At 27.3% G+C, this 26,211-nt stretch overlaps 1 protein-coding gene across 4 annotated transcripts in view; it reads left to right on the forward strand.

Moving 5' to 3' along the window:
• Positions 1-3,779: 3,779 nt before the first annotated feature.
• LOC129984447 (U8-agatoxin-Ao1a-like) overlaps positions 3,780-26,211 on the forward strand; it is a 126,984-nt gene continuing 104,552 nt past the window's right edge. For all 4 annotated transcript variants that reach the window (XM_056094333.1, XM_056094334.1, XM_056094330.1 and 1 more), the window contains exon 1: positions 3,780-3,852. The gene's annotated coding sequence lies outside the window, so the exon portion shown is untranslated. The remainder of the gene's footprint in view (positions 3,853-26,211) is intronic.

Genomic DNA, 26,211 nt, shown 5'->3' on the forward strand with positions numbered 1-26,211 from the left:
TCAAAAACTGAATATTAGGAAAATGTGGGGGATTTAGTTAAAGTAATGATCTATTTGCCTCTTCATCAGAATGAATTAACCTGGAGAGAGAAATAAAATATATCTTGGAATGTGGAATTTATGCTTATTATTTATTTACGTTTCTTTATTAAAATGTGTTTATGATTGTAAATCCAACAAATTTGTTTTAAATGAATTATATAAACTAAATTTAAATACAAAGTTGGTTATAATAGAAGAAAACATTTGTTTAAACACTTACTAGTCATTTTGGATAACCATCTACCTCCCAGTCGCTGATCCGATGTACATTAATATCTAACAAAATAATACGATCTATCTATACATCACAAGCACTAAACCGATATCATTAATTATTATCTCTTATGAAAGTTAATGGGAATTACAATGTTGTCCTGCTCTTCATCACTTTCATTTCTGAAAGAAATTTTGAAAGCATTTCTTCAAAATAGCTTTTAAAGGAGAATTCGGATGTAGCTCTCCTCCTATTATTTCATATAAAATATTTAATGTATCGATTTTTTCAGTTTATTTTTATTTCATGTGAAATTTCATGATCTCTAGATACGTCAAGGTTAATCCGCCGCCATATCTCTATTTTTCAGCGATATTGCGAAAGAAAAGTTAGGTGGATCACCTAATTTAACGACTAGACTGATTAAACGCTCTGCCAATATTCATGAGATTTTCTATAAAAACTTTCGTTAATTGCTAGGACATTCCTATATCAATAAAAAAATTTATAACTATTTTCATTAATTAATATGTGACAATCATATCTACGATACTCTTAAACAGATAAGAGCCCAACAAGGGACACGTCTTCTCGTCGAATAATAATTTAAATAACAAATAACTGAATTCTACCTAATCTGTTAAATTAATTCTACTGAATCTTTTCTCTTATAAATAAGAAGATTTCAATTTGAAAATTTCTAAGAAGCAAAATTATTGATAGGATTTAAATTTTTCATTATAAATATTCATAACATGTTTGTGGATTATTTTATTGTGGAAATTGTATTATATGTAAGAAAAAAGATTTGGCTTATAAATTTTGAAAATTACGATGGAGAAAAATTAACAATATCTAATATTATGTCAGTTGAATGGTAATATTTTTTTTTATAAATATATATCTTGATATAATTTTTTTTACTTTTTCTATTTCTGCAACGAAAACATCTTTAAAATATACGATTAAAAAGAAACAGATAGAAAAGAATTTAAAACAAATTTTTTATTCTATAATTAACGAGTTTTAAAACTAAACTTTTTTGCAATTTTTAAATCATTAAAATGGGTATGATACAACTTTACAACTTAATGATACAATTTTTTAATCATTAAAAATATTTCTTTTAATGGAAAAAATGATTTTTACTTTTAATTAAACGAAATAAGTATATATTTTGCTAATTATTTACATAGTAGTCTTTAATAATTATTATTTGAAATGGTATAAGCAATTAGCAAGTCAGTTTCAAAATACATGTAAAAAGCCAGATTTCCTATTTGTAAAACACAGTAGAATGAACCATAAACCAAAAAATGCACTCCAATTAATTTTTAATAACATTTCTCTACTCTTTGTAAGAATTAATTAGTGTCAACTCTACATGTATGAAAATCATTCAGATCGAAATAAATGGGAAAAAATCTGAATTTTTATTTCAAACTAATGAGGTGGCTGCAAGATTTTTCGGAAAAGATTTATTAACAAAATACTTTTTTTTATTTTTGTATTTTATCTTTCTTCCATTCATTAAAAGCTTTAATAAAGAAATTGAGAAAGTAACTTTTGAAGAATTGCATAATTACGAAAATGAATTGTATGGTGTTGGTTAGGCAAAATCTATGTCACCATAGCAACTCATCTGTTAAATGATGTAGAAAAGTCACCGAAAAAAAGTGCGCTCTTCAATATGTCTGGACGAAGGAACCAAAATCTGAGCGGATTAATTTTTTCCCTAAATCTAAATGTAAAAATCGGATTTTATTTGTATATATTTCCCATAAAAGTATAATTTTTATCCGATAATCTTGAAACTGGGTGCATGTGCTTTTGAAGACAAGGGTAAATTTTATATTGAATTTCCATTGACCAAAATTGAACCGAAATAACAGACAATTAAAACATATGCAAGATTCTGTAGTTTTTCCAATGTGTTTTATGAAAATGTCATCGCACATAAGATTTGTAGAGTTACGAGACTCTTTATAAATTCATTATGGGGTAGATGATAATAACAGAAGAATCACAAGGACAGTTATTTAATTATTTTCTAGGTGCCACATTTCACAAGACAAAACAAACACGAACACGGAAATACACGACATTCACTAACAATACAATTTAATAATGACCCCCAAAAAAGGATCATGGCGAATATACCTTGATGTTTGTAAGGTAACGCCATATGTTGTATCAAAAGAAAAGATAGTAGTTTAATGTAACAGCTACACATTATAATTCTTCCATCATGAAATTTGAAAAATCAACTTTTCATTGGTATCAAATTTATTTCTTTATAATTTTTCTCATCTAAAATATTTCGTAAAATTTCTATTAAGATATTTTTATAGTTCAGGTGGAACTGAAAATACTTTCATTTTTCCATTCATTCACGTGCTATTAATAATTTAATAATTAAGATAAATAAATCAATTCTTTGTACATCATCTCTGAAATAGGAATTTCTTTTTTTCTTCTATTTCGAGGAATTAGTTTAGTTATATATTGACGTCCCCTTTTATGGCAGCCCTTTTACATTTGTGTAATTTTGAACCATGGTCAGAAGACGAAGACAGCGCCTGATCCTGCAACCACTTCTCCAAATTTTCGCACCACACCACACCAGTTGGGGGACATTAGACACCAGCGGATTTAACGTGCACCAGATCCGCTTACACTATGGTTTTTTGGTGGAATCGGGCCTCGAACCTGGAACCCTCTAATCCCGAAGAGAGGTCTCACCACCAAGTACCGGATACCTTTATTTCGTCGATTATAAATATGTTTAATTGCATTCGTAGCAGTTTGTAAGAGACTTATTAGAATTATCAAATAACTTGATGAAAATTTTAATAAACATACACCATATTAATAATAAAACAACCAGAAAAACCAATACAACGTGCTACAAACTAAGTACAAAGTTAGCACGATTTCTTTTTGTAAATGTAAATGTTTCGTTGATAAATGATTCTTTTCTTTGATCTATTTTCTACCTGAAAATAATTAAACCATAAACACATGCAACAAATGAATCATTATAAACACTAACTATATGATTAAATATTTAAATTATCATGTATTATTTTTACTGCAATTTCATTCAGAGATTAATTAGATAAGGGTTTTTAGAAACAGTAACTTCTAATTGAAGCGAATGATTAAAAATAAAATTGTTTGAATGCATTCAACGAATCAAAAATGAATCTTCATGTTTGTATGAGTCATTAGGGCAACAGACAAAATGATTGCACATATTTCGCATGATACTAGTAAGGTTTTAATGAAAATTTCTGGAAGAGAATTTTTTTTCTCTTAAGATCATAAGAAATATACTTACCGCAAAATTCATCAGTATTAAAATGCATATGGTAAGCTGTTTAATCAATTTTAATTACAGTTTCCACAGCCTTAACATCGTCAAAAACCACACACAAAAAAAATTAAACATTCTGACCACGTAATGTGGTTTTAACAATGAGCATTAGGTGTGATAAAAGGAGGAAGAAAAACGTTAGAGATCCATTCTCAACGTGAAATTGTCATTTGTCATCGTCAAACATATTGTCAATTGTCATCATCAAACATAGGTTACGGTAAGTAAAATTTTGATGTCATTTTGGTAGTTTTTACGATTTTAATCCTGCTGGGAATATCTTAGTTCAAACATTTTCCCTTTTACAATAGAAAAGTTTATATATCATAAGTGCTATACAGCAGAGGGAGCTACTAACTTATTTTTTTAAAGCTTTTATCACCAAAACTAATTTATAAAATAAAGCATTTATTTTTTAAAATGCTGCTAAAACCGTATTAATTTGATCTAATAAGCAAAATTATGTATTTTTTCGTAAATAGTTCTTAATCTCCAAAGCACTTTACTATTTTATTAGTAGAAATAATGAAGGCTTATAATGTTAAATTAGAATTCTGATACCAAATAACGCTTCACATATTCAATTTTAGATCAAGAAATATTTATGATAATGAAAGCCTTCCACTAGTTTTTGAATTCTGAGCATTTATTCAAGTTTTATAAAAAAGCAAATTTAACTTAACATGATTATCTAATAACCACTGTTGCTTCATTTAATTATTAAAAGAAATATTATTTGTATCTATAAAAGAATTGAAAAAATAAAGTTTTTGTGGAATATACTGTAAAAATTGAGGTGAGAATTCTGAAAAAAAAACAAAGAAAAAAAAAAACAGTGAATTTCAGTTCAGAATGCTTATGAAAATGCTATGCGTACGCTGATGACAGAGATATAGCCTTTTGAATAAAATAAGAACAGTTAATAATAAAAAGGCAGCTGTAATAGGAAACATATCTTTTGTTTGCTATTGGTTCAAAAATTTTTTCATGCTTGGTGGCCTCATCAGAATGTTTTATAACTAAAATTGATAATCGAATGAAAAATATAGAAATAGAGCGTAAATATGAAAAATAGAATATATTCAGCTGTTTATGTCATATTATAAATTCAGATATCTTTATAAAAACGTGTTTGTTTAAAACATAGCAAACCGTATGAGAAATTGGGAAAAATAACAATAAATTAAGAGATAAAGTATAATGCTTAATTTCATTTTTAATTCCCTATGATTTGCATTTAATAATTTGAATGCTCCAAACCTTCGCGTGTAATTCAAGACTCAATTATCTTGAGCATTATAATTACTTTACATAGAATTCTTTGAATGAAGGATTCCTTATTATCTCGAGCATTATAATTACTTTACATAGAATTCTTTGAGTGAAAAATTCCTTACTATAATATAAATGGTGGGAGTGATCTCCCCGAAACTTTCTCGCATATTTCCTAATGAATGTCTTGTCCCCTTTCTTCCGAAACAAAAATGTAAATTCTAGTAAGGTGGCGAATACCTTACATGCCATTGGCGAATAATAGTTAGAAAATACAAATCATTGGCGTGGATTTAGCTTTTTTACTGAAACGCTCGCGATAATATTTATTTAATTGAGGTATTTTTTGTCCAATCAGTATCAAAATTTGACACAAAATTACATTCTGGTGACAAGATAACATGCAGAATTTCTTTGATTTAAGTCACTGCGAATTACTGATAGGTAGACAGACAGACGGTGAACCGTTTTAAGAATTTTAATTGAAAATTTGACTATAATCTATATTTTAGATGACTGTGTAGCTATAAAAATATGTACCAAATTTTGTCCACCGAGCTCTTTGCATTTTATAGTTATCAAATTTCACTTGTACTCGAATAGCCAGACATACACACTTGTATGCAGAGATACATTCTTGTATGTAAACACATACTTTAATTACATTTCGTCCAAAATTTGATAGAAATCGATAAATTTTGTCGCAATCCCATATACAAAATTTCAGTTATCTAGATCATGCGTTAAGGAATTATAGTGCTTACACATAGAGTGGAAAAATTGACTGACAGACAAACACAATGCCAAAATATGTTTTTCGAGTATTCGTTACGTAAAAATTCTTCAAACTTTAGAACCTGGATTTTTTTTTTTGACGATGACCATAATTACCCAATACTTCGTATACATATAAGAAAAAAAAATCCATTTACATAATAATCTGCTGTGCACGACAATTATGTAGAATTCCAAAGATTCTTATGATTATTTTTTGCAAGAAATCATTTATATATAAAAACACACACTCACATACGCGCGCTCGCACACATAGGTTTTAAAAATAACTAAGATTTCATTTCCTAAGTCTACATGTATGAACAATATCTAGTAATAAAGCCACTAAAGGGAAAAATTCTGTTTCTTTTGTTCTTGTATAGCGTTTGTTTTCCGGAACGAAATAAACCGAAGTGAAAATTTAAAAAGATCCTTTCTTTCGGCAGTGCAAAATTATGTTTATACACATTAATATATATATATATATATATATATATATATATATATATATATATATATATATATATATATATATAAGCTTAGTTTATCATTACAACCTGCTCAAATGTACATGAAAAGATAAAAGTAAATATCATGGGTTACAAAAGCAATGAAATAGAAACGTCAAGATATAATAATATTGAGGAAATGTATCCATAAAACGTTTAGGAACCGACGAGATACCCAGCGGTTAATGAAGACATACAGTGGGGACTCATTTCATAGCCACTCCGAGAGAATGGAACCAGGAATGATCATAAAACAAATGATCCTAAATACCCATCAAATAGATTCCTCAATCTGTGAGATATATTTCTTCTGCAATGAGCCAATCAATAACTATTAGGGACACACATCTCTTGAAAGTGAGAAATTGTAATAGTTAGATCTTCATTAATAAGAAAAAGCTAAGTTCGTGTATAACGTAAAGATCATTATTATTTTTTTTTACTCCTGCCATTCTTAATGAATAAAAAAATATTCGCATTTCTAACTATTGTACGAGTTAACGCTTTAATTCTCATTTGCAATGTTTAATTAAATTTCATAACCTACAAGGCGGAAAAACGCATTGTTTACGAGACTCTAATTGACTCTGATGAAGACCTCATTGCAAAGCCTTTAGATACGAACTGCAAGTGTTCACGACACACCAAAAATCTTCGAAAGAGTGTGGCAATCATTTTCTAGACCTTTAATGATATTGATAGTGGTCCATTTCTGCATATATTGTAATATTGTGTAAATAAAAAGCTTTATTTCCATTTCCTCCTTTTTTTTTTTTTTTGTAAAAAGCTTCCATTTTCAAACTCATGTTGCTACGCAAAAAATGCTTCTTTATATGTATTTTGCTCCAATTTTTTTACGTAATTTACCTTTACCTACCCTACGTATGTGTGTGTGTGATATGATTGCTTAGCGCGAAACTTATTTCTATACATGTATTCATGGCAATAGTTGCCGTTATTAAGGGGGTGTAAAAGTGATTTAAGCCCCAAATAGTAAAAATTCTATAATTATTATGAATCCACTTAGAAATAATATACATCCACGTGTACAAAATCACGAATATTGAAGAAGGACAGTGTCAGTTTGAAATAAAATGGCGTCCCCGAATCAATTAATACATTGCATTTCTTTCCATTCTAGCTGATTTGAGCTGTTGTCACAAAAAAAGGCTTTATTCTCGCATTTTAATTGTTTGAATTTCCTTTTAAAGGGCAAATGAAATGTAGTTATGATATGATTCTGAGGATAGAAATCCTCTTTCAAATATATGCATATATTTTCCATTTTTAATTATTAATATTTAAAATATTTTTTGGTCAAGTACCACTTATATGAATTTTTTTAATGTTACAGGCGAAATCAGAAAAGGAAAAGAAACTAGATTTAGTCTCAAAGTGTTGAACTAGAATAAATTAAAAATCAATTTAACGTATAGAACAGCTTACCATCATTTAGCAACAAACATGATATTGGTGGAAATATTAGCTGGAGAATTTATAGTAATTGGATTAAAATCAAGAACGTGGGCAATATCTCATTCGTCGTCATAGTACAAATTCTTAATAACTTCTTGAATCTCACTGATACTTTTGATTTTATATCTTTTTCGCGATTCTCTACAGACCACATCACATGATCAAATATTCCACACAATATACTATGTTTACAGCAAAAAATAAAAATAATTAAATCTTACGGAAGTGCAATTTTGGAATGGAATGCATTGTATACAATGATATTCATTGAGATGGTTGAATACAAAGAACATCATTAAAATAATTCATGTGAAATAACTTGATAATAAATGCATTTTCTCCAATAAAAACGTTTAATTTTTGAATAGGTGACATTGAAAGAAAACTGTCATTTCATTATTTAAAGGGCCAAATATACGTTGTCATCTGTCATTAATAAGTTCTTGAAAAATAATCCGATTTAAATATATTAATGATAATTCAAACTATGATAAAGTAGTTTCATGCATTTCTTAAAGAGTAAAATATTTTTTATTGGCTTGAGGAAGCCAACATCGTTTCTCTAACAATTATAATTTAGATTTATTAATCATAAGAAAGTAGGCAACCATATTTCAAAGAAAGGGAGAGGGGGTATACCTTTTTGTTCTCAATGCATATGATAATAGGCAGATTGGATAGAAAAACAGTTACTTCTTTTGGATTTATTTTACTTTTCTTTAAGACTTAAATGAATTTCCATTTCTCTCTTCGATTGTATTATAATGATCTACATTTACTTATTTCATACATTCTTTGTCCTATTCCTGTCTATTTTTTTTATTAATGTTTAAATATGTTTATATTTTCATTCCCTTTTTTAGTATTAGCATAATAGACATTCACATGAATTTTTTCAGTTTTTTGAATATTCTTTTGCAAATTTAAAATTCTTAAATGCATTTTCCATGCTGTAATTTGAAGTTTCTGGTATACGTTTCTTTTCGTATTTTATGTGTCTTATTTACATTAAATTTTTATTGCTTTATTATGGAGCCATAATTAGCCTACTCTAATTTTTTTAATTAAAACCAACTGGACAACTAACTCAACTTAATTAAACAAACTGGAAATTATTCATTGAGAATCAATATAATTATTTTTTGTTGTGGCAACATAATTAGTTTTTTTTTTATAAATGAACGCAACATTTCTGCTTAGCTAAGCCAATTGGAAACCTTTCAGTGAGAATCAACATAATAATTATTGTATAGAAAATACGTCAACGTAAGGTATCAACAACTTAAGTATTATTTGTGTTTGTTTCATTTTTCGAACTGCATTATGAAAAAAAATAAATCGAAGCTGGAGCCTTTATTGTATAAATATGTTACTCATGATATAACAATAAAAAAAACTGTTTGTATATTGTGCAATTCGCTGACTATTTCATAATCATAGTGATATTTTTATTTTCTGCAGTCTAGTAAATACCATTGTGTTCATTCATCTTAAAGATGAAAATTTTTCAGGAAATATAAACATCAAAGAAAAGTTATTATGTACATAGGATAATACAAATATCCAAAAACTTCACGCATTAATCATATATCCAATAAACCTGCATCGACAGAATGTTGTATAGCAGAGTACAACATTCATTAATGTTTCCGCTAGGTCCTCCATTAAAAACTCTCACACAAAGAGCTTTCGGACCGAAATATAATTAATTCAACCTTTTTATCTATATATCTTTTCATGACGAGAAAAATACGTCAGGCATCGCAATTATTTTTATAGATCTTAAAAGTATTTATTCCTTAATTTCGTTTGGATAACTTTATCAATAACTCAATTACTTTATTTTGTCATGAAAGGAAATAGGTAACAAGGAATTTGTTTTATTAAGAACTTGATATATTAGATGGAGTAAGCATGTAATGATATGAGATACATCGAATAATCGAATATGGATATATTTTATATGCAACTTATAGAAATTGCTGAACGGGAAGAATGTTGAGCATGTTTTTCAAGTATCGAAAACAATTGATGATGATGAAGTCGTGTCCGCATTACAACGGAAAGGGAGGAGGGGGCAGTAGCTTCTATGGGTAAAACCCCATCGGAAGCAAATAATTATTTTATATCGATATTAATATTAATTAATATAAAAATCCAGCAACTTAACTTAGAAATAATTCCAGATTCATAATACGTATTTTATAGCAGAAATTCTTCGTGCGATGACATCATTTGTAACTTCATAACAAATTTACAAACTGATTCCTTACAAGATTGCCACCAAATTTGATGAAACACGGGGAAACGTTTAAATATCACAAAATAATCTAATAGTTCTCACATTATTATTGTTTTTTTATGATAAGTGTAATTTTAGATTTCTCACCGCTATTTGTATGCATTCAACAATAACGTACAAGAGACAGATATCGACCTTAATACATATTTTCGAATGACAACAGTTAAACGTATGCAAATTGCTGTGAAAGCTTGTCTGACTACTTCAATGAACGCTTTTACAATTGAACTTAATTCAATGCTTAGTTATAGAATTGCAAAACATTATTAGAAATGCTCTGAATAGGGCACGATGTGTTACGAATAATTCCATTGATGGAGAAGAAGGAAGATGTAAAGGAAATCAAGGAGTAGGTGTCAAATAGAAATTTAATTCAAATTCGAAAATAACCTTATCCGTCGCTAGATGACTAATTCTTATAACTTACTTATGGAAATTGATTGCCATATCTTCTGAAATTAGTGTCTCATAAAAATGATCTTTACCTATCTTCATGCTCAAGATTTAAAAAAAAATATTGATATTTTAAATATTTTTATAGTTTTAAATTTTATATAGTATATTTAATGTTATGATGAAATTTTAATTCATCCATCAAAATATTTATTTCCATACTTTTGCCATTGATACAATGTGAATAAAAAATTGTTTTCTTTGGACATCAATATGATCATATATATGTGTACATAATCACCGGATTAATAACATTTACCATAGCATATACACTTTAACTCTCTATATTAGAATCCACTTAGAATATGTGGGCGTTCTTACCTTTCAAGGAAATCTTTCAAAATGATTCTGACAAATTCTCAAAAGGTATTAACTATTTTAGTCAGTTTTCACTTTCCCGTTATTAAAATCTTTTAGAATTTATTTCAAGAGAAATTAGATTGACTTCCCTTTCCAAAATTTAGAATGGTATTACATTAACGTTTTAAATTAAAAAAAAATAAAATATTATCTGATATCATCTTTGTGGGTGTGATTAATCATTTTTCCATGAACTTCATAATCACATATTAATCAAGCAAGTGCGAATTGGAAATTATTTTCTCAAATGAAGGCGTTTATTAGCTCTATTTTTAGGCTTTTACTGTACAAGCATTATTGTATTTAAAAGCTTTATCACGTTAACAATTATTTGTACTTAAATCTCTTCATAGTTAATTAAGCTTCTCGCATTTGCATTAAACTACTCAATCTAAGAAATCCCCAATTAAAAGGTGTTATCAAATTCAATTAATATTTCTGTCGAATCCGAACCAAATGTCCACGGCTATAATATGCTTGGCATAAAAAAGGTACTTTTGAAATTGTGGAATTGTAATCACTTGAAAAATGTCTGCAGGCTACAATGTTACCTTTAACAATTGCTGCAACTGTTTTTGTAGTTTGTTACACAAAATGAAACTCAGTTTACGTGGATTAAAAATTGCCTGAGGGTGCTTTTTGAAGTCATTCAGAAAAAACCTTTTATCTCAACTGAAGTGCATTTGTTTTCCTCTTGAGATAAAATCCTATTTTCCTTTATTGGATAATAGTAATTATTCTGCATTAAAAAGTTATTCTCCTTATTCTTTGTTATGTTAGTTTCTCTCTGATACAGAAAGCACTGTTTAGTAATACCTAATCTTATTTTAACATCTAAAGGATGAAATTGGATTTTCCGTGAAAACTCTGAAATTCTGAATAAACTTATAACAAAGCTTTTATACAATTATCATTAAAATGTCGATATGACGAGATTTGCTTCCTACTAAAAGAAAACCAAATATCTTACAGCAATATTTACTTATTTATTAACCCTTGCATCTATTCAAGTAATTCGAATTCAGACTCCTCATAATACTGGAAGGCCATAGGTATTTTTTCAAATAGAAGAAAAATTTCCTACCATAGTTTTTGAGGGGAGCTTACCATAACCATAGCTAATCATAAAAAACTATAGCTTTTTAAAGACCTCATTCTCAATGATTTTGATATGTAAAACAGAACCCCCCCCCCCAGCAGATTTGGTACTGAGCAAATGTGTGCTCTAACATCTTATGAGAGTTCTCAAAACCTTTCTCCGAAAAAATACAGCTAACAAACAAAGCATGTGCCAATGGTATTAAATAACTTTACGAAAAGGAGAAGAGTTTCTCAGTGATGTTTATGTATCCCGGGCGTCTAATATAGTTTATTTGGACTGCAGGTTAGAGTGTTTTAGCATTCATGGAATATTATGTTTCTCTAAATAGCCATATCTATTGCGATTATTTTCAGTATCATTAGAAGACAGTATTTATGTATATACTTCATTGGATATAATCTATTTATTTTAATTCGTAAGACTAATGTTTATAGATGTACGTAACACTTCGGATACGCGATTCCCGAACAGTGCATCCTTGCCATCTTGTAAGTTGTGTTAGTACAATAGTACATATTGAATAATCATATACTAGTACATGATACATGAACTTGCTGTGATGGTACTTAAATGATGATGTTTTTGAATCTTATAAGACGTTTTATCGATAATTTGTGAGATGCTCTAATAAAAGTCATTGAATGATAACAATCATCTTATTGCATCCCCTATACTTTAAATTCCTTTTGTCATTCTTTATTATAAGCTTTAAGTTTATTATTAAATTCATCAATAACCTCATTTCAAGTATGAAAGTCGAAACCTTTTTAGAATTAAGGCAATATAGAAGAAATGTCATATAATTATTCTGATAATATATCTGAACATCAAAAACCCACAGAGAGAAAATTTATGCCATTACTTCCTGTAAATATCTCTGTAATTTTCTACATTATAAACTATTCTAGATCAAATGAGTTTTCATTATTTCATTAAATATGTACTGAAATCATTCAGTTTATGTTTTCTGCTTTGTTGTTGAATTCTAACCATAAATATCAACGTGAATTCAAATTGTGGATGAATATGCTCCTTGATGCTTAAAATAAAGTACTTAAAGATGTATAATGTAAAACACAAAAGATTTCCCTTGGTATTCGCGATTTAATCTACCGCAAAACTCTACTACACACTCTTTCAACTTGCTTTGAATATTGATCTTAAATTCGATTCTGTATTCTGAAAATCTGGCTCTATCTCCGTGCACTGAACCGAATCATGAAAACATGTGGAATAGAATATAATGTTTGTTTTTTCTTTGTTTAACAAAGCTTTATACTTAAAAATAATAGTGTGGTTTTCTTTTAGCTGAATGGTAAGTTGGTGACTAAACACGATGTCCGTATAAATAGTACTTTGGATTTTATATTATTCATTCATTGCTTTAAAAATGATGCGATTTTATCTGAAGAATGATTACAATTTTCAGTATTCTTTCTTTTATCTTTTTATGCAGCTTCATTTTTGTCGTAATTCAATTGTCATCATTCCAGATGATAATTGTTTTTACTTGTTTGTTTTTAAATGTTACGCATTTGTAAAACAATAAACGTCAAAATCTTTAATTCTCTTATATTATACAATAGTTAATGCGTTTTATTTTTTATAAATTTGGAAATACTTCTTTACATCTTTTACTCATTTTCAGATTTTAGTCTTTTAAATGAAAAATAAAATATGCTGATCTGCAGAAACATTAATTTTTTAGAGTGTTATTTTTCTCTTAATTATTTTATTCTGTAAATGAAGAGATTATTGCAGTATTAATTATCCTAATAAAATATTAATTTTTATTATTTAAATAAAATGCTCATCATTGTTTACGCGATAGATATGTTCTAGATTATATGATTGGAATGGTTTTTGAATGATATCACTTTTTTCAATGTTCTGTCGTCGATCTTACCATGTTAAACCTATAAATGCCTGATTTCAAATTCTTAAAATTTGAAAATCACTCTTTGGTGTGTGTTGTACTCGGTGTATTGCTAAATCACTAGATTGCTAAATTAAGAATGCAGTTCAAGTACATTCATGGAAGATCTGACTGTATAATATATACATAGTTCTATTTTATATATACTTGAAGTACATAGTTTTAAATTCATGTCTCGGAACAAAAATTTTTGAAAATGTTTTAAAACTTTCTAAAAATAATCAGATGATGGATTGTTCCTTTCTTGTTTACGAGAACTCAAAAATAAAATGGCATAATCGTTAAAATACTCAAGATTAAGATGTTAAAGAATTTTCGATTTTCGAAACTTCCTGGGTCCAGATAACGTGTTTTTGGGATTATGTCTTCCTTTTGCGAACACGGTACTCAAAAAGGCTTTGAGCTAAATGAATGACATTTTACATATAGTCGTTTCACTGAATTCGTAGATTTTATCAAATTTTGTGTGGAATACACTAGTGGAAGGTGGACTGATCGATTTCGTAATTGTTTCGTCTTTTTGCAGCCAAAATCTTAAAGTCTCTACAGTTCACAATTAGTATAGAAGAAATATTTCTGTTGCTAAATATTTTTTAAAAGATAAAAAAAAAATCTAATGGAATCGCATATTTGAAGAAATCAATTCTAGATAATATTATGTAGATTAAACTATTACAAAGAGTAACAACATATTTTAGAAAAATAAATAAAATATTGTAGCTTTCTTGTTTTGTAGTTTGCTTTGGGTCAATGTTTTTTTTATGTTAAAAAAAATTCAAACCAGAAACTCATTAGAATAAACACATATAAAGGGATGGTTTCAGCGGGTCATTTGACAAGTTTAATATGCTAGGTTTTAAAATTAACATGCTTTTAACCGCTTTAAACATATTTTTTGATGACATGTAAATTTTTCTATTACCAGGCTAACGATGAATGTGTTAATGTTTTCTGAAAAAAATTCAGCATTTAAAATAACTGCTTCGCAGAAAGAAAACTAACTAAATGTGTTTGTTAGTAAAAGGCTAATTAAAAATATTAAATATAGAGTTCATTTTTTAACAGTTGTCACCTGGTACTAATTAGTTTGAAATTAATATTTCCTATAAATATCAATGCCTTTATTTCAAGACGAAGAAAACGAGAAAAAAATCACAACAGTTGATATGATTTGAATTTTCTAATGTTATATTATCTCTCTACATTAGTCTAAAATAATTTTGAAAAATTCAAGAAGAATTTACTACATGTAGAAAAAAATTTTTAGAATTTAATTAGAGAAGAGCAAAATTTTTTATTTCATTGTAATTAAAAAATTTAGTAAGGAACATCCTTCTGATACGTTATAAAATATCTTAGAAAAGGAAAGTTCAATTCCGTTTTTCCAAACTGTTATTTGTTTCTTATTTCTATTGAACAACTAATTATGTTTGCAGCACGTTTGTTTAGATATTTCTCGCACTATACGCTCGTCATTATCGAAGAATTGGTATGATAAATATCCAGATCAATTACATCTTACAAGCTAGACTAATCAGCTATATTTTTTAAATTTTTTTATAACTATATTGATCAATATTTTAAATATAAATATGAGTTTATTCAAATATAAATATAATACAGAGTTCATGAAAACAAGGTCATATTGATACACAATTCGCTTAAAGAAAAATATAAAATCAATTAACCAAAAACACCAGCATTTTACTGCTCCTTATAGTGCTTTGATTCGTGAGATGATACTTAAACTTTCAATTCCGGAGAAAATAAAACGATAAAAAACAGCTTATTTTCCCTTACACCGTCTTATACATTTTCCTCCTTCAAGGACACGCATCCTCCATAGATGGCATGATAACGAATACATAACCATGCTATCGATCTTTCAGATCCATTAAGACACTAAAGGACAAACTAAAATATGTAGAGCGCTGCGGAATCTTTTTCCAGAATACCGCTCCTGGAAAAGGGAGAAATCTCCTGGATGACACAGCAAACGCTACAAGAAATCGAGACCTGAATAATATATTGGCTGAAGAGATTCATAGCATACGTGATCTCCTCTTTCCAACAGAAATCCTCCATCCTTAGATTATTGGGAAGTTGCGAGGGTGGAATTGTTTTTATTGGCACTGACACACCTGTTGATCGCTTCTCTTCTTTATCGATTATCCTGGCACAACAGCAGGAAGAACCTTCCTTGGTTCATTTCCTCTGATTAGCGCGCACACGCTTCGTTTTCCATGGTGTTTCTTTTTTTCGTTGTTATTTTCTTTCTGATTTTTTTTAGCTAAATATTTTTTTTCCTGAAATTCTCGTTATTCGTTTTCTTTTACGTCTTTGCTACTGTTACTTCGAAACGAAAACAGGAAAAGGTATTTTTCTCTATCTCTCTCTGTCTCTCTTTGGATGTTGTGTGCTCAAGTGATTGTGAACCATTTTCTATTTTCTCATGAGTGATCCATTTTATTTTTATTATGAGGACAGAGAAATTCCACCAATTGTTCAGCATTTCAATAAATGGGATGATTTCCGCTTTTAAACAATTTTATTTCTCTTTTATGTCTGTAAATATCAGATTTCTATTCAAACTTTAAAACTCATTTTGTTAAGTGATAGATTTCTTAAATTTTAATCCTTTCTGAGTTTTAATGAAAATACATTATTGTATTATTTTCTACACATATTTAATCGATAAATATGTGTAGCAAAATCTGGTAGAGCTGTGTGCTACTAACAAAATTAAATTATAAAGCTCCACAAAATTTATTATAATTTAAATTGTGTATTAATTATATTATAATTATATTTATTAAATTATATGTATAATATTTTTATTTATCAAAACTAAATACACATTATTTAAATTTATATAAAACATACAATCTTACATAACTATAAGTTGCAAAGCTAAAAATATTAAAAATAATAGTACTTAAAATCTGGTTGGACAAATCATAATTTTTTTTAAAACACACTATTTAAATATTATTTTAAACACCTTTTTCTTTAAATTTATTAGTTATCTCATTTAAAGATTTATTATTCAAAATTAATTCCATCAAATTTAGTTTAATTTAGTTATATTAACATTCTGGTTTCTAAAGGCCACATCAACGAGAAGAAATTTTTGTTCTGGAGGATTTAACTGCTCCAAATCCGCTTGCCCTGATTCTTCGGTACTCTTAGATTAACGTAGCCCAGTCTCCTGATTCTTCGGCGGAATTATTTTTCGTTCCTGGAAAATTCGAAACATAAACCAAGATTTTACCATTAAATCTTTGCTGCCTCCCATCGAATGCGTTTTTATAATAGAGGTATACTATTTGAGTTGGGACTGTAATTAAGAGCAGGTTGTGAGTGTAGAAATAAATTTTTACATAAAAAAATAATAAAGGAGAAAAATCAGAGAAGAATAGAAAATAGTAGATTATATAATCTGTAAGAAAAATGATTTTTACATTTCTCCTAGTCTTATCATTCTTTTTGATTTTGAAATATTCTCTATTCGAATTTTGTGCTCTTTTGGCAGCTTTTCCCCTCGAGAACATTTGTGAGTTGAATGCGCATCATATTAGATTTGAATTTCTTGAATACATTTAACAATATGTAAGATTGTTTTGTTTTCTCTTAATATGATTTACTTTCAATGAGCAGGCGCATTTGTAAGACAATCATGTTCTTAGCAAAATTTTTTATGAATGGCAACTTTAAAACCTAGATATTATTTTCTGGAGCTAAAATTTGCAAATGTATAATAATAAAGAAAAAAACTGTAGCACAAATTAAAAAATATAATTTAAAAAATTTTTTAATTAAAATTATTAATAATCTGTTTTTCGAAAGTTTTTACTTACGAATGCTATGAAATCAAAAAGAAGATGCATTTAAAATTGCTGAAATTCACATATTATATTGTATATTCTTATTTATATCTTGAAATTGCAATTGTGGCTTCGAAGAAATATTGATACTGAAAGAAAAGCAACTTCCTAAAGTTATTCCAATTTCTTAAAAGATCTCTACTTTTACTCACTCAGGATAAAATATTGGAAGTCTGAATGAATATAACTTCATAAAGAGTATTGGTAACAGCATCGGCAAAGAATGGTACTATAACAAACTTTTAGAAAAATATAATAGTATAAATAAATCATTTTCTTTTCTGTCCTTTCTATTAAAGAGAAAAGATATTACAAGTATTGAAATGCTAGACCTTATCAGTTTAAGGAATTTCTTCATTTTAGAATTCTTGCATTCCCTTTACACATGCTTAAAAAATGGAGAATTTTGTCTGTCTGTATGTATGTGCATGAACATTTTTATTCAAAACCGAGTAACTTGATGGAATGATATTAAACGTTAAACATGGGTACATTTCTTGTGTATAAAAAAAATTGAAAATATATTTTATTTAATTTTACCGACAAAAGTTATCTTATGCTGACAGAAACCAATGCAAATATGATTGTTTCTTTTTAAAAAGTTTCCAATTATTCTAGAATTAATCATTCCTCCATCATTTTCCATTGTCTCATCAGAAGTTAATTTTCTTTTCTGGGGGAGATAAAAACGCATAACCTGTATCTTGTCTTTAATTGATTCCGTGATTCTTAATTTGCCCTTGAGACGTTCGGAAACAATTACAAAAGATGCGATGACATTTTATGAGTAAATGAATTAATTTTTCATTAAATATTTTATTCCAATTAAAATAACATTTCCCAACTGTATTCCTTCGCTAAAGCAATTTAGAAACTAAAATCAAAGTATTATTTTTGGAAAATAGGCAAAAGATTCTGGAATTCGTTTTTTTTTTTTTTTTTTGTTAATTTTTTAGTTAAAAAGTGATTTAATACTTGATTAAAATATGAATTTTGCAAACTTAAGATAAAAAATAATATCTGTTTAGGAAATTAAAATGCTTTGTAAATGTATAACATTGATTTTTTATTTAAGTTCTTTGAGAATAAACATTAGGTAGAAATGTAAAAAACAGTTTGAATTTGTAATAAGTCATCTAACAGGTAAATAAATTATTTCTATTACATATTTTATTGAAAATAGAAAATAATCATCCATATTCTTTCTCATATGCTTTTCTGATTTGGTCACAAAAGAATAAAACCTTTTTCACGTAAAACACTTGCATTTTAAAAATATTTAACTAAAAATGATAAGAAGAATATTAGAATATTTTTTCAGCACGAAAGATATGGCTATCTCTTGTGTGGAAATGAGCCCTTAATCCAAAATTACAGATCACATTTTGTACATAATAGTATGAAGATAATGTTTGCTCCTAATACTATTTCTTATGATGTTCACTGATCAATTAATAAACTGTTAAGTTTAATTAACAAAATATTTTCACGAAACAATGTTTTTATACATATCCTTTATTTTTTCCTTTATTTATACATACCTACACACACACACATAGATTTATCTATCTATCTATTGGCTTTTGAATTTAACGGGAATATATATATATATATATATATATATATATATATATATATATATATATATATATATCTGTTAAATTCAAAAGCCAATACTATTTGAAAAACAATGCTATTAAATGCCACTTTTTTTTTTTGTCTAAAACATTTTTTATCAAAACAGAAAAAGCTTCGAAATAACTCTGAAAATTCCTTTTTATCAACTGTAGTTTCAAAATCTATTATTTCAATCTAAAAATAGCTTTACATAGTCTATTCTCCGAACAACTATTTCATTAACAATAAGCAATCTTAAAAGTAAATTCATATTTCGAAAGCTTTGAACTTCAATGGGATAGTTGTATAAATTGTTTTTTGAGTAATATTTATTTTAATTTAAACCCTCACTGTAAATTCTAAAAATTCTTTTTTGTTTTAACTTGCATTTTTCCGATAGTTTCAATTTAACGGTGAAATATCAGTAAGTTATGCATGATATTAAGTTCGATTAAAATGTAATTATTGAGGGTAATCAATCATTTAAATTACATTAGCTTGCATAACAGTCGCTTCGGAAATACCCCTTCTCTGTCTAAGCATTCTGAATAATGTGAATGATTGTCGTCTCCACATCAAAGGGTCATAAGCAAAAATTGAATCAAAATTAACATTACCGACTATGTAAGAATTATATTGGGAGGAACATCCTGTAATTGAAGTGAATATAACTGGATTTCTCAGCCATATTTACTCATCAAGGAAATGATAACCGATCTCTTAACGGAATCTTTCCATTCCCGTAGCTAAGATATTTCACGTTTAAATAGGCATACTAACAGGGACCAAAGACATGTCATACATATCAATGCATTAAAAATTATTTTATCTTTCTTATTAATTGTATGTTAGTATATTTAATTCAAGCTGTCTCTGTACCATTAAAAAACTGTCTTTAATTAAATTGCTTTTCTTAATTCTAGTTTAAATTAAAATATATTATTTTATGGCAGTCTAAATTAAATTTTATCTTTTATTACTGTTTTTGGGTTAAAAAAACTAATACTCCTTAAGTTTAACCATTATCAAAATGAAATTCAATAAGGCAGTTAAAGAGAATAGCGTAAATGTTCAGACAGCTTAGAAATTTAATTTAAGTGAGGATTTCATCTTCCAAGTCTGGCAGTCAATCATTATTTGCAAAATGTTTATCTAACTTTAGATTTTCCGTCATATTCCTCCATCACCCACCACTTCTGTTATGACAGCGTAGGTGTGGGTTTCCATTAGCTCTTCTGCCATGCAAAGTTGTTGTAAGTTTCCGAGAGAGATGCTAAATAACAGGAAATTCAATAACTTGATCTTTTCTGGAGAAACGCATTTAACGTGACAGCTGCATAGCGAGTATAAATGTCGTCGAGGGAGCATTATATTTCCAGCCTCCATTTGTTAAACTTGTTGACAACACAATCACAATAAACATATAACCGTTGTCACAGAAACACGTAACTGATGTCAAAGTCCCTATAAAACTATTTTGCCATCACAGCTCTTATATAGCGCTGATCCAAATGATATCGACAGCACTCATGTCACTATCCATTAATACAGTAAGGCATTATTACATGAAGTTCTTGAAGAAATAATAATAATAAAATCCTTCCATATAAAAATCCTTGATATTAATCTCTTGAATGTTATTTTTAAATTATATCTAATTAAAATTCTTTTTTCTCTCAAATTATTTATATATTTTTGTATTATTTTGAGATTAAGTTCTTGAAGTAATAATAATAAAAAAAAACATCAATGTAAAAATCCTTGATATTAATCTCTTGAATGTTGTTTTGAAATCATATTTAATTAAAATACTTTTTTCTCTCAAATCATTTATATATTTTTGTAATATTTTAAGATTAAATTATCCTTCCCAACAGTTCCATTCTCTTTCTACCTTTTCAACAGAAAAATCGTGAAAAAAAACAGCAATTTTTATGGAACAAGATTTTTAAAAAATTTGGCTTTACATTTTTATATGCAGTAAGATAAAAGAGTTTTTCCCAACAAGATTGTAGTTATTGTTGTTTTCTCTTCACAATTCTAAATCTTTAATATCATTAATCCTTAATATTAATATATTGAATATCAAATTATTTTAATATTTTTTGTTTGAAGATAAATATATTCTTCCCAACTGTTGTATTGTCATTTCCAGTATAATTCCCTTAATACATTCTAAACAGTAAAACATAAAACATATGCCAAAATAATTGATTTCTGTTTGTATAAAAATATTACAAAAAATTTAGTTTTACATTTTTAAATGCAGAATGCAGAAAACATTTTCTCAATAAGAATTTAATTATTGTAGTTTTCTCATCACAATCATTACTTTTCTGCCTTCTAATCACAAAACTTATACCATTTATTTACATTTTTAGATGCATAAAAATAAAGGAATATTCCCTAATAAGATCTCGGTTGCTTTCTCATCGCAATCATTACCTAACCACCTTCTAATCACAAAATATGTATCATTAATTTACATTTTTTTAGATGCAGTAAGTTAAAAGAATTTTTCCCAGTAAGATCTAAGTTATTGTTGCTTTCTCTTCACAATCATTACCATTCCATTTTATAATTACAAAATATATACCATGAGAATAATTGCTGACTTTCTATACATTTTTTCGTATAAATTTTCTTTTAGATTTTTAATTACAATGGGATGAAGTATTCCAACAAGATCTCAATTGTTATAATTTCATCTTCAGTATCATTATTTTTGCTTCTTCTAATTAAAAACACACAGATATCATATGACATCAGAATAATTGCTGAAATTTTATACATTTTTTTCATATAAATTTCCTTTTAGGTCTTTAACTGCTGGGAGATTCCTTGTGAAATAAAATATTCCAATACGACTCAAATTGTTGAAATTTCTTCTTCAGTAACATCGCTTCTCCACCTTCTAATTAAAAAAACCCCCACAAAGCATATGCCTAAAAAATAATTAATTCCTTTTTTCAATTATAGTCTATTTTTTATAATTTTATTTCATTCCTCTTCTTTATAAATTTCTGATTTTGATTGAAAGTATTAATTACTATAGTTAATGTTTGAGTTTTATAGTTTTTCGCCTTCTAATCAATAAAAAACAAAGAGCTTGCACACCAAATATCTACCTTCTTTTAGTACGATTACAATTTCATTCCACAATAAATACTATTTAAACCTCCTTTTAATATTATCAGATTCCTGTTTACTTTCTGGATTATTTGTTTCGATAAATTGTTTTCTTTTAACTTAAACTTTTACTTAAAACTTAAAAAACTTAACTTAACTAAAACTTAAAAATCTTTTATTAGTGAGCTGAGAAGTATAGAATTTATCTTTCACTTTTTTTTCTTTCTATTTTATAAATTACAATTATTCTTTAATTTTATATGTAATTTTATATTTCATAATACATTTTCTTCTCAAATTTTCTATCTTGCATTGGCCTTATTACGAATAAAACTTTAATTAAATTAATTAATTAATGAATAATCAAATTCAAAGAATATCTTTTCTCGTTAAAACGCAAATTTAGAAGATTTGAAATCTGATGTTTAATAAATCTCGATCTAGTTAATCGAATTTACTTGTTTTTTTTTATTAAAACGCACTCGTTATTAATAAAAATAATTACTTTGAAGAACTTATTATTGGATTTAGGCATGCCATACATACACTGTATCTATTATTTTTAAAAAAATGAAACATATCTTTCTTATGTTTCATATTTTCATATTGCATCTGTACTATTACGAGAAGATATTGGCAGATATTTTTTGTTCAGTTTACGTTAAAGGTTAAAAATTATAGAATTAAGTTTGTAAATAATAATAAAGTATTCAAGCTTTAGTAGCATAAAATGTGTAGTTATTTTAAGTTTTAATCTCTCTCTCTCTCTCTCTCTTTATATATATAATGAGGTAGAGAAATATCTAGTAAATTTCCAATTTTATTACTATAGATATTATCATTCCGCAGGAAAAGGCTAAAAAATACATTAATATAACATTCTTCTGAAAAATGATTGAAATTACATACCTACATTACTTTTATTATTTGTATTATTACCTTTTTAAGAAATAACAAGTAAATTAAATTTTTTATAGAGCTACTAAATTATAAATGTATCGTCATTCTGATTTATGTGTATAGTTGTAAATATAAATTTTTGTATAATAAAATAAATATTTAATAAGTATCAACTATTTATATTCCAAGTTCCGTATGTTTATATCACTTTAAAAAAGTTTAACAATTAATTCATGAAAATATTACAACAAAATAATTAGAAAAAATGAAACTTGTGTAAAATTATATGTATGGTTACAATTTCTTATTTTCATCGTAGCGGAAATTCCCAATATAGAAATACCTTATAATGTGGTGCATACATTGAGCCAACATACATTAAGATGTGTCGAACGGTATAAAGATTTTTTTTAAAAATTTATTGTTATAATTCTTTTTAGAGTATAATTTCTCAGCAGATTCTCGGATTCTTGGTAACCTGAGTGAGAAATTATACCCTAAAGAGAATCGAGACATTATACAAAGACTTGAAAAGGAACAAGACCATATAAAAACTTGCTTGAGGAACAAGAAATATATTTATTTATATTTGAATGTTGAAGATTCTCCATAAAGCATAGTCTTTCAAACCACTACATACAGAGAAAACAATCCAAAACAAATGCATCAATTTTGTTTCGATTAGGTTCATTATGATTATTTATAGTGTAGTTCTCGGTTTCTTCCGACCTAACATATATTATAACATATTGAGAAACATGAGGTATTTTTATTTGCATTTGGATTGCTAAAATTCTCTATACAGCATAGTCTTCTTAATCTTTATAAGCAGATATAACAATTTAAATTTAATGAAAATAATTTACTTTGATAAAGAGAGTTGTAATTCTCTATAGAGTAGTTACTGGTCAATTTCCTGAGACATCATATACTAAGACACATTGAAGAACATAAAGCATTTTTTTTCTATTTCTATTGACATTATTCTCTATAGAGTACAATTTCATGAACACTCTTCTGAGTCACCATACACAAAGAGTTGTGAAGAATCATAATTTTTTCTTATTTGTATTCGAATAGCAATACAAACAAATCTTTTAATTGTAATTTTCTGAATATTACAAACTAAGAATCATAATAATCCCCCACAGATAAGAGTAAATAGCAATTGACATGGCTCAATTGGTTGAACATTTCAGCTCTGTCAGTCTGTGGTTTGTACCTTAGCCGCAGTATTTTATCCAAAGACTGGAATTCTTTCATTTAAAATGTTATCTATTGCTTATATAAGTTATGAAAGATTCTAAATCTTTCTTAAATATTCGAAATGGATTGTTCTCGAATCTTCTATCTTTGTATAAAATCTTAGTCCCATCAGTGATGGGTAAGTTTTCAGTCTCGTGCTTCTGTGAGTTGCTTCATCCTAATGAATCAAATTGTGCGTTGAAACCAAAGGAATAGTTCTTTACATCAATAACAATAATTTAAAAAAACTGTAATATTTTCGTTTACATTCAGATTGTAATAATTCTAAAAAGTATCCTAAACATTAGAAGCTGAGTATCATAATGATGCAAAATCTGAAATATTTTTATTTGGATATCTACGATTATAGCGTACCACGTAGTCAGTTTCCCTATTTACCAGATTCTAAAATATTTTAATGATGATTAAATGTAAACCAAAATGGCATTTCCATTAAAAAAACTTATAATTGAAATAATAAAACTAGAATTAATTAACTGCTCAGAAGATTAGCCTTTCAAAAAAGAAGCTGAGTCCAGCCGAAGAAAATTAAAAGCCAAAACGAAAAAGGAGACAGGCATAAAAAGAAACCGGAAGGTGTCTGAATGATAAAGATATAGAACCTAATAATATTACACAATAAAAGTATCATTCAGACTTAATGAACAATAAAATTTAATAAAGATGCGCACTTGAGACAGAAAAATAAATTAAAAAAAATAATAAAAACAACATAATTTTAAAGAAAAGAGAAAAAATATAAATAAATGGGAAAAATAATAAATAAATAAACATATACATTGGCATAGTCTTGGGTTGAGTCTTAGAAATAAAAGTCTAGAAAAAGAGATGATTTTGCATTTTCTTTCCTTATATTTATAAGATACTGTTTTCTGTTTTAGTTTTAATAATACTTGACTTTCTATGTGTAGATTTTAAAAGGCATTTATAATTTAGCTACTGTTAAAAATAAATTTAATTCTTGAAGTGTAAGAGAAATGCAAAATATCGTTATACAACAAGATATAATGACAAATAAATGTTTTTAGTTTTGTAATAAAATAACATATGTTCCGACAAAGGCAGAGTTCAAGATAAGAATTATTAGTCCAGATATATAAAAAAACCAGAATATATTATTATTGCATTTGTAAAATCCTGCTTTCATTGTGATACCAGAAACCAAGATAACTTGAATTCTGTTGCAAATTTTTATTTGATAAAATTTTGGAAATATTTTGTTGAAGTTTAATAAATTTTCTCATTCTATGAAGAATACAGCAATGAAAAATTGTGCAGGATGTCATCATAATCAACGACACATCTACAACTACACCATTCTCAAATTCAATCTCTTAAGATAAGGGAAATATCCATTGCCTGTATTTAATTAGAGTAATTATATATTATCAATGCATTTATTTCTTTCTACTTGTGAAAAAATATTAAAGATAAAGTGTCTTTTTTTTGCTATTTACCCTTCTTGATTTCCATTCATCAACGAGAAATTTACGAAAATGAGCTTTGATTGCTGTTTCAAATTCTTCAACGTGATAGTCTATTGAAAATTTAATTGAAAAAGCGTTCATTGGTTTATTAAACAAATCTATCAGAGAATTT

This window comes from Argiope bruennichi, chromosome 9 (genome assembly GCF_947563725.1).
Source record: "Argiope bruennichi chromosome 9, qqArgBrue1.1, whole genome shotgun sequence".
Classification (NCBI taxonomy): Eukaryota; Metazoa; Arthropoda; class Arachnida; order Araneae; family Araneidae; genus Argiope; species Argiope bruennichi.